Source organism: Acomys russatus, chromosome 3, assembly GCF_903995435.1.
Source record: "Acomys russatus chromosome 3, mAcoRus1.1, whole genome shotgun sequence".
Lineage (NCBI taxonomy): Eukaryota > Metazoa > Chordata > Mammalia > Rodentia > Muridae > Acomys > Acomys russatus.
The window spans coordinates 47,820,024-47,825,899 of record NC_067139.1 but is presented as its reverse complement, the minus strand read 5'-3'; the positions used below and the strand labels follow the sequence as shown (position 1 = coordinate 47,825,899).

Genomic DNA, 5,876 nt, shown 5'->3' with positions numbered 1-5,876 from the left:
AGTCAGTCCCAATTAAATGTTGTCCTTTATAAGAGTTGCTGTGGTCATGGTGTCTCTTCACAGCAATACTAAGATAATGCCTTTGTCTAGAAAAACTACAACTAAAACCAGCTTTAAAAATAATAAAGCCTTGTATCTTCCTGTTCCTACCCTTCCTCCCTCTTCTGCCCTATTCCCTGCCCCGCCCTCCCTCTAACAGAAGGAGACCTCCTTCTCCAGCATATGACCACAGCCTATCAGGTCTCATTTTGAAGACACAAGCAAGGGCATAACAATTGGGATGTAATCTGAATAAGTTATTATAAATTAAAATTTAAGAAAAAGAAATGGAAACAAGAACGGGTTTTAATTTTTATTCAGTGTTTCTCTATATGACTTTATCCTTTTACAATAGTAAGTTTGTGTGTTACTTATGTAATTAAATGTAAAATTAAAGTGGAAAAATAGCAAAAAAAGAAAATTAAAATAAGAAAGGCTGCATCTAGTGGTTTTGCAGGTGTGGCTGCTGTGTTAGTAGGTGGCAGAGAGGAGCACAGCTGTGTCTGCACTCATTCTTCTGACCTGTAAACGGCTGAATCATTAGTGACCTAACATTCCCTGATAAAAGCAAGCCTGAGACGACCACCAGACCGGTGCCCAACAGGCCTAGGGGAAGGAGGGCAGGGCAGACCATGACCGAGACAACTCCTGCCCAGTGCCATACCGGGCACCACTAAAAGGAGTAAATAAATGATGGAGAAATGGGAGAGAAAGAGAAACAGAAGGCTGTGGGCACAGTGAAGAGAGGCAGAAGTGGAGACTCAGGGTAGTGAGGAACAGCCTAATGTGAACAGCTGGTGATGCCACCTGGGACCATGGTGGGGTCCTGGCCTGGGCTGCCACCAGGGGACACGTCTTGGTCCACGGCCCTGCAGTCTGTTAGCACCAAATGCCAGGTCTGGGCTGCCATCCAGGGACATGCTCATGTTTGAGAGCTGGGAAGAACTGTCCCCACCTCTTCTTGTGTGGCATCTTAGGAGAGCTCGCCCTGCCCTTAGCCACCTAGAGTACTAGGAAAAGTGGGCCGCACACACTAAGAGAGCTGCCTGTGAGCTAGCCCCAAGAGTCTGATCCTGGAAGAGCTGGTCCTGCCATTTGTCTCCCATGTGGTGGCATGGACTAAGGAGATGTACTTTTCTTTTCACTCTCCCCTTGCCACCTGTGCCAGGGGGGAGACCTGGCCCCACCCCTCACCAGCTGCAGCACTTGGGAGAGCAGGCCTGTTTTGGGGGTGGTGGTGATTCTGAGCCAATCCTGCAGCTGTGAGATCAATTGGGCTGACCAGCTCAGATACATCTGAGGCCCAGATCCAGGGCTTTGAATCTACCCCACTGATGAACTGCTGGAGCGCATGAAAGGACGGGTCCTACAGATCCAAAGCTGCAGCATCTGCATGACACAGGGCCACAGCAGGATAACTGAGAGAGGTCCTAGTGAGGATCCAGTATTGAGAGTGTAGCAGAAGCCAGAGGCCCTGAGCCATTGCACTGAACATTTTCAAGTAAAGAAATATGGACAGAAGGGTGTACTGTGGGACACACTGTGACACACTACAGCTTCCACAATAAGATTTGTCTTTCTCTGTTGCGGAAAGTGTTAACTGTAGGTTTTTCTGTTCCTGTCCTTGTTCTGAATAATGACACAGAAGCCTTTACATTTATTATAAGCTTTAGGCACTATAGCTGGGCAGATATTCTAACCTGACAATACTGGCCCGGCCTACCTCCTGCTGCGAGGCTCCTTGCCTGCCATCTTAGTCTCGTCCTTGCACCCGTTTCTTTATCTGTGTCCTGATGGCAACTCTCTTTCTCTCTCTGGTCCCCACCTGAGACCCTCTCACTGGACTCCCCTTCCTCTCTTGCCATTCAGCTCTTTATTATACCAATCAGAAGGTGATGAAGAACAATGTTTACAAAATACTAAGGCAGGAGATGTTTCTTAATAATTATAATACCAAAGTCTGCCTGTAATCAGATCTCTGTGTCAGAAAGCAGCATTTGAATAATACAGAGACAGTCTTTACACAGTGCCCAAGGACATCACTCCAACAGGGGAGGCTGCAAGGGTGGAGGGCAGGTGGATGAGGGGAGGGACATGGATGGGATTGGGGTACACAATGTGAAATTCACAACCAATAAAGAGGTTTTTTAAAGTCCATTTTCCATATTCCCTGAATCTAAAAGAGGGCCATCTGAGATCAGCTTAGTGGTGTGTCCCACTGTTGCTGTCTCCTTTCTGATAAGAGGTGGCTGCAGTGGTTCACACAAGTCAGCTCCAATATTCACCCAGATGCAGGAGAAAGGGTGAGTATTTGTTTCTTTCTTGGGTCTTTTTATTCCCCTTAAGCAAGGAAAAACTTCTCTAATTGCTAGGGGATTTATCTGGGTATTGGTTAGAAGTAAGTCCAATCTGAAACTAATCACTGATAAGAGAATAAAATTAAAATAAACAATAGATGGAGTTAGAGTCACAGTGGGGTTGGTCACACGTTCAGGCTGCCCCAAGCTAAGAAGTTGGGGAACGGTTGCCCAGGATCAGGCATATGTTGCTGTGTGGATACAGAAGTGGGAATGCTTGCCATCCCCAGCCTCAGATCACTTGGAGGTGGCATGGAGAGCCCTCATTTCTCTTTTGCACTTTTTATTTGTCCACTTGCGCCACCATCATTTTCCTATGTTTTCCTTCCAGTCCCAGCTCCCCCTAAGGTACCAACCACTCCAACAGATGCCTGTCATCACTCTTTCTATGTCTCTGTGAGAGTAAAGGCAGATCTCGATGGCTGGGTCTCCCTACAGTCAGTTCAAAGCCTTCAGCATCTTCAGACTTAACTAACAGCAGGACTATCCTGTGCCATATTTATCACTACCCTGCTTTAGAGAGCTTGCTTTCTCAGAAGTCCCTTGGTATTGTTGAGAGGCATATGCATACAATGATGCCCTTGTCTAGGAAGAGTACAGCCTCTCAGTGAACAGCAGAATGCCTCCACAGCTAGATAATTAGTCCAAAATATGTTGGGGATGAACAAAACAGCGTGTTGCCTAAAGTCCTAACTGCTACAACCACATGGCTTGTTTTACGAGTTGTGGACAATTCTGACTTATTGGAAGACTTTTGTGGACTAGCAGCAAATCTTTTGGTCTCCTCCATAGGTGTAGGAAACTTGTGTCATTTTATTCTCCAAAATGATTTAAATAAATCTTGACCGTGACTAAAACTAAAAATATCGGTAACTCCTTTAGTTTTGAACAACAAACACTTATGAGCATGAATTGTGGTTTCTTAAGAAATGGAGCAGGAGGACCAGAAATGTAAGGGCGTCCTGGTTATATGGGAAGTGTAAGGCCACTCTCGAGTACATGAGATCCCAATTCAAAATCAAAACACAAACAAATCTGTGTTGAAAAGTATAACAAGCTAATGTCAGCCACAGGCTCCATCCTTCAATGATAAGACAGCCACTTCCAAAGCACCGATGCACTGAATTCTCATTGCTACTTCATTGCAAAACCACTGCTGTGAAATAACCTCCCTGGTGTCTGAGATCCTGCCCTCAGGGCTCTCTTTCATTTCACTTTGATCCATATTAAGTACAAATGACTCCTAAAAGTGTTGAGATGTTATGTTCTATCTATCTAGCCATTAAAATTAAATTGATAACTCTCACATCTCTTTTTTTATATTATGCCCCATATTTAGTTTAATAGCACCAAGAAGACTCTGGGCACTTTGAACTTCCTTATTTTACAGGGCTGTTTTATGTTTACCCTAATACAAACAACATCCCGTTTTATGTCTATGAGTTTCCTGACATTATTTTTTCATACTCTTAAAAAACTATTTTGAATGTATACCTGAGCAGGAAGCAGCAATGTGAGGAGGGCAGTGAGGGCAGTGGGGCATGATGAGGGCAGCGGGGGACAGTGAGGACAGTGGGGGACAGTGAGGACAGTGGGGAGCGATGACGGCAGTGGGGGATGATGAGGGCAGTTGTGGATGATGACGGCAGTGGGGTGCAGGCAGAGAAGCTGCTGAAGAGAAGACCCAGACAGGCAAGGCCTTCTCTCTGGGTGCCAGTGACCAAATCAGTGTAAAAAACAAAATTGTTGGCTTAAAGTGGGCATTTTTCAATAAGACTAATTTCTGATCAGAACAAATGGCAAAGTAAGTACGTCCCTCTCCTCCCCATTATGCTGAACTGTACACGCTGGAAATGTCACAAAACAAGAAGAGGATGATGCTCATGGTAGAAAGTGACATGGTTCTAGACCTCAGGGCTTGAGGAAGGATAGAACGGCAGAGTGTCACATCTGCTCACCTGACAGAGAAAGGCGAACTGTGCATGTAACTTCCCTATTTTTGATCTTGTAAATGAAGACGGCCCAGTTTAGTTCTTTCTTCATGCACATAATAAAGAATTCTCACTGCAAAGTCACGTGAGGCATCAGTGAGGACACCCAGTTGCAACCTCACCATTCAGGAACCATCCTCTTCTATTCTGCATCTGAAACTCTTGGGCCCTTCCAGGGCTCACTGAGCTCCACCGTGGAGCAGCACATATCCCAAGCAGACTAAAATACCAACACAAAGACTCTCACAGTCTGTGCTCACAGACAAGGAGAGGCTGAGAAGTAAGTCTTATGCCTACACAGATGGCTGCTTGTCAACATGGAAGAATTCAAGAGAATGCTTTTGTCTCTTAATACAGGGTACAGCATGTCCACATACAAGTGAAAACCTTTCGTCACACTGAAAACCAAGATTGTAGCCAGAGTGGGAGAAGAAAATCCCTGGATGCCAGCATCTATCAAGACAAACAACATTCTAGAATGATCTGTCAAATCTTTCAAGGCAACTATCATTAAAATGCTATAGAAATAAATAGAACGCTGTCCTGAAACAAACAAACAAAAATCAGAAAACTTCCTATACAGTCAGTTTGTTAGAGGCAGCTCTCATTTATTGTCTAAGCTGGGGAGAGCTAACGCACTAAATGGCTGCATTAGAGTCTTAATCCCCAAGCTGTGTGAGCCAAGCAGCTCTGTGGACCACTGTATGAAATGCTCTGAGGACAATGTGAATTTAAACTCTCCTTACCCTTGTACTATGAATGAAATGTGTGAATACAGTTTTCAAGTAAGGTTAAAACATTGGGTTCCACCCTCACCACAGAAGCTTCTTTTTGCCGTGTTTGGTGATTAACAGACTGGCAAGTGGTCAACATGCAGAGACTGGCATGCAGAATGTTCATCCCTAAATCACATATCCATGCCACACCCCTTCCTCTCAGGGTTCAGGGATTATCTAAGAAGAGGGGATAGGAAGATTTTAGTGGCGAAAGATGGTGGATATCTACAGAAAAACTGTTTTTCAGACAGTAGGACAGTCTCCTATATTAACTTACAGCAGCTGTGACAGCACGCATAAGACCAGCACAAGATCGAGCCAGGCAGAATTCCAGGATGGGGATGCAGTCATGAGGTCCACCACTAGCTGGGAGTCATTGGTTATTGATAGCTCCTTGAAGATGGAGAACCAGTTTTCTTTAGGATGTGGTCCCTGAGAACTCAATAACACTCAAGTAGATGGTCCTGCATCCACAGGAGTATTGGTAGCACTAGGTAGACTAGGTGAGTTTATTAAAGAGTTTACAGAATCTGGGGGAATAGTTAGGGCATAAAAGGAATTGGAGGGTGAATTTGGTCAAATCACAGTAAAGAAATTCTGAAATGACAAAAATAAAACAAAATTGGGGGAGTTGGCTCTAGTCTCCACTAGAGGGTAGCATATTAAAATTTTGAACTACAAACACAATTTATTTTGTATGCTTTTAAAAGAAG

The 5,876-nt window shown here is 44.5% G+C and overlaps 1 pseudogene; it reads left to right on the top strand.

Moving 5' to 3' along the window:
* The first annotated feature begins 474 nt into the window (after positions 1-474).
* LOC127187292 (uncharacterized) lies at positions 475-595 on the top strand (annotated as a pseudogene).
* Positions 596-5,876: the final 5,281 nt, after the last annotated feature.